This window comes from Lithobates pipiens, unplaced genomic scaffold, assembly GCF_037356315.1.
Source record: "Lithobates pipiens isolate NorthernLeopardFrog02 unplaced genomic scaffold, aLitPip1_a1.2 Scaffold_19, whole genome shotgun sequence".
Lineage (NCBI taxonomy): Eukaryota > Metazoa > Chordata > Amphibia > Anura > Ranidae > Lithobates > Lithobates pipiens.
This window is the reverse complement of record NW_027507764.1, coordinates 210,316,146-210,330,595: the sequence shown is the minus strand read 5'-3', so window position 1 is coordinate 210,330,595 and position 14,450 is coordinate 210,316,146.

The following is a 14,450-nucleotide window of genomic DNA, read 5'->3' as shown; positions in this document are numbered from 1 at the left end:
GAGTAACATACAGGTTACTCTGCTCAGTAATTACAGAACATAGAGAGCGCTCGGTAGCGATCACTCTCTCTGTCCAATTCAGAAAAGGAATGATTCGTTAAATGACATATTTACTGGCCCCTTTCTCTGCTCTCCATCCTAACACATCTTGCAGTTGCTGGGAGAGGAGGGAGCTCCCTGCAGGGGAACTAGGGGGGATGGAGGAGGAGGGCAGAGGGCCGGAGAACACAGGGCTGGAGGAGAAGGGCATGCCGACATTGGGGGGATAATGGGTGTGGCAGAGGGATAGTTGTGAGAACCGATCTCCCTGTATGGCATTTCAGCTGACAGCCGTGGGAGGGAGAGGAGGAGAAGCGCCTGTCTGAAAACTGAAAAGCATGCAGGGAGATCGGTGCTCGCAACTGCCCCCCCCCCGCATGCCACACCGATCATCATCCCAATCAAGGAACAATTATCCATGTGTACAGTGTGGGTCACAGTGGGCTCCCCCCTCTCGGGGGCCCGTGTGCAGTGAACACCTTGCACACATGGATGATACACCACGACACTGTTCTCTCTATTTATCATGTAATAGAAGGATAAAGGTGTAAATTGTAAACTTGAGCAGCCTGCAACTGCACCTTTTACAGGCTGGTTGTCCAATCATGCAATTGAAGTAATGCTCTTATACTGCACAGTAGGTGTTTTACTGTAGGAGTTCCTTTTATACTGTATAAAAAATGATTGTCTCTGATCCTCAAAAGGGTATTTACTGATACCAGTGTTTTGGTGAAAACCCTTATATACTGTATAGTGGCATTGTTTTGTCAAGATGAAAAACTCTTCCAGGCCCTGCATTCTGTTCAATCTAAACCAGGCACCTAGAGGTGCATGTATATTTTATATTTACACATGACCATTGCACCTGCTATAAGGCAAAAGTATGTGGACAACCCTCCAAATTATTGAGTTCAGGTGTCCTGGAGGAACCCTTGAAATAATTTTCAGGTCTCATGGAATCCTCGCTCATACCATTTAATCAGGGGTCAGTAGGAAAAAGGCACTGCTGACATTGTCAAGTGGTGTTTGTCATGGAACTATGCAAGGCACCATCAAATAGGAAGTCAATAAGCCACAGCTCAGGGAACATGTAGCAACCTCCGGAGGAACTCTAACGTTCCACATAACCCTGGTTGAGGATGGCTGGCCTAGAGAGACAGAATTTACCATTCTGAACTTGCCTAGCGCACAGATAGACAAGCCTTTATACCGTGACTGCTCTGGTAATGGCTGTATAGACCTTTAGTGGCAATTTTTGACTAGTGCATCATCAGATACAATAAGCTTTAGCTGCCAATCGATGGATTGAAATTCAACTGGTTCATCAGGGACTGGGACAAATTTTGTTCAATCTATGGCTGTTCCTGCACGACAGCAGCTGATCCAGTGATCAACTGCTATTGAATGGGACTGTTGGACAACTTTTCTCGTTCAGCTGGCTACAGTCACTGATCAGTGTATTCTGACAGTGGAGGAGTTCACTGTCAGAATACAATGGCACACTGGAGAGGACTCTTCCATCCACCTCGATTTTGTGGATGGGGGAATCTGTTCATTTTATTTCAATAAGTTCTATGGCCGATTGGAAAAAAAAAAAGCAGGAACCAGCCTACTTTTGGTCAGTGTGTACAGCAGTCTGTCCTACAGAAGAGAAGCCAGTCTAACAGCCAGCTTTTGTCAAAGGGATATGCAGGAAAACCAGCGCTGATCAGTGTAATCTGATGGGTGGGGGGTTGGGTTGTTCAAGTTCCCTTATCAAAATACAATAGCACAGTGGGGGAGACCCATGCACCAACATCACTTGTGTCGGTACGGCGATCTGTCAGTTTTTTTTTTAACTTGGCGCGTTCAACAACAAAAAAAAAAAAACTTGCAGTGTATAATGGGTTTTATTCTCTTTTGAAGCAGTATTTCTGTATTAAGTGAAAACCTTTGTCCTTAATCACCTCTTCTGCCCTTTTGTGCTGAAGTAGGGGAAAAGAAAAGGAGTTGTAAGCCTGTCTGTGTCTGACACGGCTGGGGGCATATTATCCATTGCTAGGGCTTCTTTCATAGCTCAGATTAAAAATTCAATAGCACCTACGTCAAACAATGATGCTGGCTGAATTTTATTTGCTGCTAATGTCCCCGATCTTGTTGTTCCCCGATTCCTGATCTTTGTCCTGGTAAGAACAAACAGTTTGAGAAGACTGACTCAGACTGGGTCATGTTGTGTTAATTATGGCTAAGTAAACTACTTGGACAGTCACATCATCCATAGGATGAACAGAGGAATTTTTTTGTGTCCATTTTGACAACCAGTAAGCTGATCTGTACTGACAGAGAACATCCAAAAAAAAAAATGCTGAAAGATTCCCCCATCACTGTCTCTCCTGGGCATTTGCCCTCCTGGGCACTTGGAAGTAGCAGGAATTATATTAAGCTTCTAAACAAATTGCTACATGCTTACATTTAACGTTACATTAAAACAAAGGCTGAATTGATACTGTGTTCATATCCTTCCTCAGGGGTTACATGGTAGCATTTTCATAGCTTTCTACTGAAAAAAATATACATGTATAAATGTTACAAAGTAAATACAAAATATCTACATATATTAAATAATAAAGTATATTGAAGTACTTACAAATTCAGTGTTTCTTTTAAAATAGATAGCACAGATGCACATAGATGGTCCCTCAAACCTCACAAATTGCTGAATCGCAAGGTAAGCTGAGCAACATTTGAATGGTCAGAGGAAATAGCATATATACCAAAATATCCAAGGCCAGTCTTTAAACTAGGTATGCACTATGCCCGGCAGCAGATTTCACCAATCAGAGAGTGGCAAGTCGGTGCGTGCAAGGAGGGCCAAGAAGGAAAAGGCTGGAAACGAATGCCTGCCAAGAAAAATGTATACAACTAAATAAAACAAAAATAAAAAATATATAGAGTAATATGCTATAGAGAAAAATGATAAGAATGAAAAAAATGTGTATAAATGAAAATAAAAATACAAACTAAATAGGTCTCACAGGCAATATCAAATATAAAGATAGCCGATTAGCAAAATCGTATGCATCTGTGCCCAAAACAGCAGAAAGAAAGCATAGACAGTGCGGCAAAAGGCCAGGCAGCAAAGCAGGACACCATAGACTATAAGGGCATCTAGCTACAGCATAGTAAGTCAAAATGTGCCAAAAAGAAAAAATGTACAGTGATGGGAGAAGTATCCTACCTCCAACCTTACAACTCTTAATGCAGCTCACTCAGTCCTAAGCCTGGATCCTGGCTGTGCAGCACCAGTGTCTGCAAACCGTACCTGCTTAAATACTAACCAGGCATACAATTGGTGGAGGAGAAAGCCTATCCGCATTTGAGCCTGAATTGAAGCACCTGTACTAATTAGCTGACAATGGTGTTACAGGGTGGACCGGCATAAAGCGGTCCATCCGTACACCTAAATTCAAAGCAGTCTAATCATGCCCGCCCGGCGTCGCCGTATCTGGTGACGCACTGAATGTGTTATTCAGTTTATATGTATTTAACTCTTTAATAAACTTTGTTTATATTTTTATACATTTTGGTTATATATATTATAATTTGGGTTTTCTACTATTTTTACTGCCCATACCATCCCCTGGGGCGATCCTTAGTAGTTTTTATAGACATTTTGGGATGTGGCGGGAATTAGTATTTTAATTCTTGATTTGGTGTTCTGTTTTTTTCTTTAATTGTTCCCCATAAGGAATAGGGACGAAAGGATTTTAGGGCACAGGATCTTTAATCATAACCATGGTATATCAAAAAAACAGCCCAGTGAGGGGTGGGTAACACAGCAAGCAAGATACATGTAACAGATGGTCAAAAGAAGGGCTAAACAGCATTCAAAATGCAGCTTGAAGCACCTTATGCTTGAAATTGGCATTGGATGAAGCTTTACCTAGTGAAACCTAACAAAATGTGTGAGAAGACAAGGTGGCAGAGTTGCAAATCTGAGAAAAAGATGTCTGATGCTGAAAAGTCCACCAAGAACTCACAGATCTGGAAGGCCTTAATAGGGAAGGGAAGAATCATATCCTTTAAACTATAGGCTCGATTGATAACATGTCTCATACCTTGGAGTGAGAGGCAGGGAGCCCTGTACGGGAACCCGGGTTACCATGTTTTAGAGCAGGACATAAAGAAAAAATAACAATGTTCTGATTAAGGTAGAAGGAGGGAAAGGAGGCCTTAGCCCTCAGGACAACCTTAACCTTGTAACACTAGGAAAGGCTCTTTATAGTATAATGTAACTAATTCAGAGACCCATATGACAGATCTGATAGCAAGAGGAAGGCTAAGATTGGATAAGAGTTCAAAGGGTGATGGTAGACTAGCTTTCAGAAACATAGATGAGTGAAATCGGTCCCTGACCCTTGGGACCTGGGCTTCAATAGCCAGGCTGTTAAGTACCACCAACTAACAGGATAGTGGACAGGCCCTTGGGACAGAAAATCTTGACCATCCGGAAGCACCCATGGAAAGTCTGTTCAGAGTCAGGGTATGCCTGAGTACCATGTCCTCCTGCAACAGATTGGTTCAAAGAAAATCACCAGGACACCCTCCAACTTGATCCTTGAAGCAGACAAGAGAGAAGCTTTGTAGAGAAAAAATTTAGTTTAGGCCCCTTTAACACTTGTGCAACTTTTCCTGCAACTTGGGACTGCAAAGTCGCATGACAAGTCGTTCCTCATGATCTCCAATGTAACCATTCATATATGTGAGACTTCAAGTCGTGCCGATTTCAAAGTAGCCTCTGTACTACTTTGGTCCGACTTTGGTCCATAGACCTCAAGTTTACACAGGCATTCCCTGAAATTGCATCAAAATCGCATGACTTTTAAGTCACGGCAGGGGGAAAGGGACCTTAGGCCAAATTGATCCCACTGAGTCATCAGAGCATCCACTGCAAAAGCCCAAGGGCTCCTGAGCCTTGCTACAACACTCTCCAGGTTGTTGTATATGGATGTCAGAAGGTCCATGTGTGGTATGAAGTGGGGGAGCTCCTGGATTAAAGAGTCTGAACATGTGAGCAGAAACATGAATGTCCAAAAACAGGCTCAGGTACTCAAAGTGATAAGTTGGATCCAGTGCTGAATCCAGAAGATGAATGATCCATCAAAATCTCTGCAGTCCAGTGCACATCTACTGACAGAACAGGGGCTGACTGATCTTTTAAAAGGAGTTTTTCCAGATAGCCAACTATGTGGATTTCCCTGAGGATGAAACAGAACTGAGGCTGGGGTAAGCACCTTGGTGATGATCCGAGATGACTTGGACAGGGTAAATGCAGGTAGTGTTGATAAAGTGGGAAACTGGAAATGCGTAAATAGGCATTCTTGAAATCCAGAACAATCTACAGTATAAAAGTGAGTACACCCCTCACATTTTTGTTAATATTTTATTATCTCTTTTCATGTGACAACACTGAAGAAATTACACTTTGCTACAACGTAAAGTAGTGAGTGTACAGATCGTAGAAGTAAAGTGTAAATTTGCTGTCCCCTCAAAATAACTCAAAACACAGCCATTAATGTCTAATCCGCTGGCAACAAAAGTTAGTAAACCCCTAATGCTGCGTACACACGACCGGACTTTCCGACAGACTAGGTCCGATGGTCTTCCCGATGGTTTTTGGTGGAGTTCCGACGGACTTTCTGAATGAACATAAGACGGGACTAAAAAAGGAAGTTCAATAGCCAGTAGCCAATAGCTTCTCTTGCGTCGTATTTGGTCCATCGGAACGGTTTTCCTGATGGGAGTTGAGTCCGTCTGACAGATTTGAAACATGTTCTATTTCTAGGTCCGTCTGATTTTTTTAAACAAAAAAAAACCCATCACATTAGCCCACACAGGATCGGATTGTCCGACGGACTGATTCTGTCGGACCTAGTCTGCTGGAAAGTCCGGTCATGTGTATGCGGCATTAGGTGTTGGTGTAAGTGAAAATGTCCAAATTGGGCTCAAAAGTTTCAATATTTTGTGTGGCCACCATTATTTTCCAGCACTGCCTTAACCCTCTTGGGCATAGAGTTCACCAGAGCTTCACAGGTTGCCACTGGAGTCCTCTTCCATGCCTCCATGATGACATCACGGAACTGGTGGATGTTAGAGACCTTACTCTCCTCCACCTTCCATTTGAGGATGCCCCACAGATGCTCAATAGGGTTTAGGTCTGGAGACATGCTTGGCCAATCCATCATCTTTACCCTCAGCTTCTTTAGCAAGGCAGTGGTCATCTTCGAGGTCTGTTTGGGGTCATTATCATATTGGAATACTGCCCTGCAACCCAGTCTCTGAAGGGAGAGGATCATGCTCTGCTTCAGTATGTCACACCACATGCTGGCATTCATGGTTTCCTCAATGAACTGCCCAGTGTCGGGAGCACTCATGCAGCCCCAGCCCATGACGCTCCCACCACCATGCTTGACTGTAGGCACACTTGTCTTTGTACTCCTCACCTGGGTGCCGCCACACTTGACCCCATCTGAACCAATTAAGTTTATCTTGGCCTCATCAGACCACAGGAAATGGTTCCAGTAATCCAAGTCTAGTCTGTCTTCACCAAACTGCGGTCTTTCTTGTGCATTATCTTTAGAAGAGGCTTCCTCCTGGGACGACAGCCATGCAGACCAATTTGATGCAGTGTGCGGCTTATGGTCTAAGCACTGACAGGCTGACCCCCCCCTCCCCCTTCAACCTTTGCAGCAAAGCTGACAGCACTCATACATCTATTTCCCAAAGACAACCTCTGGATATGAAGCTGAATGTCAACAGAAAAAAAAAACAACACCGCAAAAATGTTCAGAGGCTTCAGGAAAAAAACTCAGATGCCTATGAAATGACAGTGTACAAACTGCAGTGTGCATGAGGCCTTATACATAATAACTATATAATACCTAAATAGGAATATAAGGATAACGTCTTGACATACCTAAAATTCTCTTCCAAACATTTTTACATTTTGTAGTGAATGATAGTAAGCTTAACAAGCATCTTTTTGTGTCTATAGCACTCTCAATTCCCAAAATACCCTTGATTAGATGTTTGGTTGGAGTCAGATAGCTCAGAGAAAACTCCATAAAAAGATAAAGATACTTATCCAGATCAGTAATGAAAACCAAGATTAATCTTAATATCAAGTTACTCTTGATGCTCTTCCATTATTGCTTGTTTGTCCTCCAATGCCACGAGTCTTCATCAGAGGCTATATTTGTTCCAAATCATTGACCCTCTCTTACAAGAGCATCTGAATCCAATTCTTTTATGAATTTTGTGAGCGCATGATACAGGGGATACACTTTCTGAGCAGTGTTCAGAATCCATATGTTGCATGACATACATTCCTCTACATCAGTCACCTTGTATTCCTTGGACCCCTGTCAACAGTTACTTGTGAATGTACTGTATATAATGACTTTGTGTTCACCGCCTTTCCAAGCAGATTCTTGGGGTATTCTGCATACTCTTTGGGAATACTTTTTTGAAATGCCACCTGCCTTATTTACCATAACTTTAAAACAATAAAACAGCGTGGGCACCAACTCCAAAATCAGACAAACTTAACAAAAACCTTAGCTGCCACTTTAAGCAGGATATACAGTGCCTTGAAAAGGTATTCTCACCCCTTGAATTTTTCCACATTTTGCCATGTTACAGCCAACAAATTAAATGTATTTTATTGGGATTTTATGTGATAGATCAACACAAAAGTGGCACATAATTAATTGTCAAGTGGAAGGAAAATGATAAATGGTTTTCAATTTTTTTTACAAATAAATATTTGAAAAGTGTAGTGTGCATTTGTATTCAGACCCCTTTACTCTGATACCCCTAACTAAAATCTAGTGGAACCAATTGCCTTCAGAAGTCACATAATTGGTAAATAGAGTCCATCTGTTTGTAATTTAATCTCGCTATAAATACAGCTATTCTGTGAAGCCCTCAGAGGGTTGTTAGAGAACCTTAGTGATCAAACAGCATCTTGAAGGCCAAAGAAACACACCAGGCAGGTCAGGGATAAAGTTGTGGAGAAGTTTAAAGCAGGGTCAGGTTATAAAAAATATCCCAAGCTTTGAACATCTCACAGAGCATGATTCAATCCATCATTGGAAAATGGAAAGAGTATGTCAAACCTACCAAGACATGGCCGTCCACATAAACGGACAGGCCAGGCAAGGAGTGCATTCATCAGAGAAGCAGCCAGGAGGTCCATGGTAACTCTGGAGGAGCTGCAGAGATCCACAGGACAACTATTAGTTGTGCACTCCACAAATCTGACCTTTATGGAAGAGTGGCAAGAAGAAAGTCATTGTTGAAAGAAATCCATAAAAAGTCCCATTTGCAGTTTGTGAGAAGCCATATGGGGGACACAGTAAACATGTGGAAGAAGGTTCTCTGGTCAGATGAGACCAAAATTGAACTTTTTGGCCTAAAAGCAAAACGCTATGTGTGGTGGAAAACTAACACTGCACATCACCCTGAACACACCATCCCCACAGTGAAACATGGTGGTGGCAGCATCATGTTGTGCAGATGCTTTTCTTTAGCAGGCACAGGGAAGCTGGTTAGAGTTGATGGGAAGATGGATGAAGCCAAATAAAGGGCAAACTTCTAAGAAAACCTGTTAGCCTGCAAAAGACTTGAGACTGGGGCGGAGGTTCACCTTCCAGCAGGACAACTACCCTAAACATACAGCCAGAGCTACAATAGAATGGTTTAGATCAAAGCATATTCATGTGTTAGAAAGGACCAGTCAATGTCCAGACCTAAATCCAATTGAGAATCTGTGGCAAGACTTGAAAATTACTGTTCACAGATGCTCTCCATCCAATCTAACAGAGCTTGAGCTATTTTGCAAAGAATGGGAAAAAAATGTCACTCTCTAGATGTGCAAAGCTGGTAGAGACATATCCAAAAAGACTTGCAGCTGTAATTGCAGCGAAAGCTGGTTCTACAAAGTATTGACTCAGGGGGGCGGAATACAAATGCACGCCACACTTTTCACAGACTTATTCTGTAAAAAAAATTGAAAACCATTTATCATTTTCCTTCCACTTCACAACTACCACTTTGTGTTGGTCTATCACATGAAATCCCAATAAAATACATTTACGTTTTTGGCTATAACATGACAAAATGTGGACATTTTCAAGGGGTATGAATACTTTTTCAAGGCACTGTATGGGTACAGTGTTGCATGACTGATTGTCATTGAAAGTGCGACAGCACTGAAAACTGAAAATTGGCCTGGGCAGGAAGGGGGTCAAAGTGGCCAGTATTAACGTGGTTAATATGATTTCCAAAGGGTCACATCAACTGGGGCCTTGCATTCTTGACTCTATTGAGTTGCTAGTTTGTCTCACGTTACAACAGACATCCCAAAAATGAAAAAAAGCAAAACGCGTGTGAGGAAAAAGAAAAAAAACATACCAGATGCGCACCAATCACTGCCTGCATAGGTTTGAACCTAGCTTCATGGTGTCAATCCCTACCACTCCAGGCAGTTCCATGAATAGCAGCTAGAGCTAACAAAGCTAAAAAAATAGGATTTTTAAAACAGCTTACCTGTAAAATCCTTTTCTTTGATGTACATCAGGGGACACAGACCTGTAGTACTAACTACATGGGTTATATCGGCGTATCAGGTGCTGGACACTGGCACGCCCCTTAAGGCATGAACTTCCCCCATATAACCCCTCCCACTACTGGGAGTCCTCAGTTTTGTAGCCAAGCAATCAAAGTGTATAAGGAGAAGAAGGGAGGGACCTCTGTGTCCCCTGATGTACATCAAAGAAAAGGATTTTACAGGTAAGCTGTTTTAAAAATTCTATTTTCTTACATCAGGGGACACAGAGCCATAGTACTTACTACGTGGGATGTCCCATAGCAATGGCAACTGAAGGGGGGTAGACACAACAAAAAAGGAAGTCAGAGGACTTATACTGCAGCCTGCAGTACGCTGCGCCCAAAGGCAGAATCCTCCTGACCCTTTACATCGATTTGATAAAATCTGGTAAATGTATGAACTGAAGACCATGTCGCGGCTTTACAGATCTGAGCGGCAGAGGCCTGATGATGTGTGATAGAGTGGGCCTTAATCTGAAAAGGAGGACTCTTCCTCTTTAACCAGTTGCCGACCGCCGCACGCCGATGTACGTCGGTACAATGGCACGGGCAGGCATAAGGACATACATGTACGTCCCTTGCCTCCCGCGGGTCGGGGGCCCGATCGGGCCCCCGCCCGGTGCCTGCGGCGGTCGGTATTCGTTCGGGAGCGACCCCGGACGAGGGGACGGCCATTCATTCATGGCCACCCCCTCGCGATCGCTCCCGACGAATAGAAATCCCCGGTGACATCACTTCCTCTCCTGTAATGTAAACACAGGAGAGGAAGTGATGTATTCTCTCCTCCGTGTCGGTATTTTTCGTTCCGACACGGAGGAGAGCGGATCAGTAAGTTGCACCAACACTCACACACACAGTAGAACATGCCAGGCACACTCACACCCCCCCTTTACCCCCCGATCACCCCCCCAATTACCCCTGCCCCCCCCAGTCACAGTGACACCAATGTCATTTTTTTTTTTTTTGCATTGGTGTCATTTGTGACTGTAATAACTGTTAGGGCAGTTAGAGTTAGCCCCCTTTAGTTCTAATGTACCCCCCTAACCCCCCCAATAAAGGTTTAACCCCGTGATCACCCCCCGTCGCCAGTGTCACTAAGGCTGGGTTCACATTGCAGCGGTTTATGAGAACGAATGTGATTCGCACCGCACTGCAGTGCAAATCACATCCGATCTCTGTGCGATTCGAGTTCTGCCATTCGCCGCACCCGCCGCACCCGCCGCACCCGCCGCAAATTCGCACGGGACCCTTTTTTTGGCCCGCAGCAGAATCGGATCGCATGGGTGTTCACACCATGCGATCCGAGTTTGCAGATCGCACTGCGATATGCGAACTGATCTGGGGGTGTCAGTAACATTTCACTGACACTCCCAGCAGTTCGCATAGGGCAGTGTGAACTGCCGCCGGGAGGCATGCGATGCGGGAACCCGCCGCGGATTCGCGGCGTTTCCGCATCGCTCCAGTGTGAACCCAGCCTAATAAGCGATCATTTTTCTGATCGCCGTATTAGTGTCACAGGTGACGCTAGTTAGGCAGGTAGGTATTTAGGTTCGCCGCAGCTTTTTATAGCGCCAGGGACCCCCATATACTACCGCATAAAGCCCCCTGATTGCCCCCTAGTTAACCCTTTCACCAGTGATCACCATATAACTGTTACAGGTGACGCTGGTTGGTTAGTTATTTTTTTATAGTTTCAGGGCACCCGCCATTTATTACCTAATAAAGGTTTAACCCCCTGATCACCCGGCGGGTGTCATTTGTGACTAATAACTGTTAGGGCAGTTAGGGTTAGCCCCCTTTAGTTCTAAGGTACCCCCCTAACCCCCCCAATAAAGGTTTAACCCCGTGATCACCCCCCGTCGCCAGTGTCACTAAGGCTGGGTTCACATTGCAGCGGTTTATGAGAACGGATGTGATTCGCACCGCACTGCAGTGCAAATCACATCCGATCTCTGTGCGATTCGAGTTCAGCCATTCGCCGCACCCGCCGCACCCGCCGCAAATTCGCACGGGACCCTTTTTTTGGCCCGCAGCAGAATCGGATCGCATGGGTGTTCACACCATGCGATCCGAGTTTGCAGATCGCACTGCGATATGCGAACTGATCTGGGGGTGTCAGTAACATTTCACTGACACTCCCAGCAGTTCGCATAGGGCAGTGTGAACTGCCGCCGGGAGGCATGCGATGCGGGAACCCGCCGCGCATTCGTGGCGTTCCCGCATCGCTCCAGTGTGAACCCAGCCTAATAAGCGATCGTTTTTCTGATCGCTGTATTAGTGTCACAGGTGACGCTAGTTAGGCAGGTAGGTATTTAGGTTCGCTGCAGCTTTTTATAGCGCCAGGGACCCCCATATACTACCGCATAAAGCCCCCTAATTGCCCCCTAGTTAACCCTTTCACCAGTGATCACCATATAACTGTTACAGGTGACGCTGGTTGGTTAGTTATTTTTTTATAGTTTCAGGGCACCCGCCATTTATTACCTAGTCTCACTAGTGTACCCCTAAATTTAGGGGTGTCTACTTTCCAAAATGGGGTCATTTGGGGGGGGTTTGTGCCATCTTGGCATTTTATGGCCTTCAAAACTGTAACGCCCTTAGAAAGCCTGAAGGCGGTGCTTGGTTTTCGGGGCCCCGTACGCGGCTAGGCTCCCAAAAAGTCCCACATATGTGGTATCCCCATACTCAGGAGTAGCAGCAGAATTTATTTTGGGGTGTCATTTCACATATGCCCATGGCATGCGTGAGCAATATATAATTTAGTGACAACTTTGTGAAAAAAAAAAAAAAAAAAAAAAAAGTTTGTAATTTTCCCGCAACTTGTGGCAAAATATAAAATATTCCATGGACTCAACATGCCTCTCAGCAAATAGCTTGGGGTGTCTACTTTCTAAAATGGGGTCATTTGTGGGGGTTTTGTGCCATCTTGGCATTTTATGGCCTTCAAAACTGTAATAGGTAGTGAGGAGTGAAATCAAAAAATTACGCCCTTAGAAAGCCTGAAGGCGGTGCTTGGTTTTCGGGGCCCCGTACGCGGCTAGGCTCCCAAAAAGTCCCACATATGTGGTATCCCCGTACTCAGGAGAAGCAGCAGAATTTATTTTGGGGTGTCATTTCACATATGCCCATGGCATGCATGAGCAATATATCATTTAGTGACAACTTTGTTAAAAAAAAAATAAAAAAATAAAAGTTTGTAATTTTCCCGCAACTTGTGGCAAAATATAAAATATTCCATGGACTCAACATGCCTCTCAGCAAATAGCTTGGGGTGTCTACTTTCTAAAATGGGGTCATTTGTGGGGGTTTTGTGCCATCTTGGCATTTTATGGCCTTCAAAACTGTAATAGGTAGTGAGAAGTGAACTCAAAAATTTACGCCCTTAGAAAGCCTGAAGGCGGTGCTTGGTTTTCGGGGCCCCGTACGCGGCTAGGCTCCCAAAAAGTCCCACATATGTGGTATCCCCATACTCAGGAGAAGCAGCAGAATTTATTTTGGGGTGTCATTTCACATACGCCCATAGCATGTGTGAGCAATATATCATTTAGTGACAACTTTGTGTAAAAAAAAAAAAAAAATTTTTTTTTTTGTCATTATTCAATCGCTTGAGGCAAAAAAATAAAATATTCAATGGGCTCAACATGCCTCTTATCAATTTCCTTAGGGGGTCTACTTTCCAAAATGGGGTCATTTGGGGGGGTTTTGTACTGCCCTGCCATTTTAGCACCTCAAGAAATGAGATAGGCAGTCGTAAACTAAAAGCTGCGTAAATTCCAGAAAACGTACCTTAGTTTGTAGATGTGACAACTTTTGCGCAAACCAATAAATATACAATTATTGACTTTTTTTTTACCAAAGACATGTGGCTGAATACATTTTGGCCTAAATGTATGACTAAAATTGAGTTTATTGGATTTTTCTAATAACAAAAAGTAGAAAATATCATTTTTTTTCAAAATTTGCGGTCATTTTACGTTTATATCGCAAAAAATAAAAATCGCAGAGGCAATCAAATACCATCAAAAGAAAGCTCTATTTGTGGGAAGAAAAGGACGCAAATTTTGTTTGGGTACAACATTGCATGACCGCGCAATTACCAGTTAAAGCAGCGCAGTGCCAAAGTGTAAAAAGACCTCTGGTCATTTACCAGCAAAATGGTCCGGTCTGAAAGTGGTTAAACCATAAGCCTGCACAATGACTTGAATCCACTTGGCAATAGTGGATCTAGATGCTTCCTGTCCTCTCTTTGGACCATCCAGCAGAATAAACAAAATATCTGTCTTACGAACCTGAGCGGTCGCCTTTAAACACACTCTGACCGCCCTTACTACATCAAGGGAATGTAGCAACCTCTCTTTCCTAGATTGAGGCTCTGGGAAGAATGAAGGAAGAACAATATCTTGGTTTAAGTGAAATCCTATCACTACCTTTGGCAGGAATTCAGGATGAGGGTGTAAAACCACCTTATCCTTATGCATAATCAGATATGGCTCCTTACAAGATAGAGCTGCTAGTTCAGAAACTCTTCTGGCAGAAGAAATGGCAACCAGAAATGCTATCTTTCTGGTCAACAGAACCAAGGGAATCTCCTGTAAAGGTTCAAAAGGCTGCTTTTGTAAAGCTGGCAGGACCAAGTTCAAATCGCAAGGATTTAGGGGTGTCTTGATCGGAGGACTGATCCGTGTTACCCCCTGCACATAGCTGCGCACTAAAGAGTGAGAAGCTAAAGGCCGCTGAAAGAACACTGACAAGGCCGAGATCTG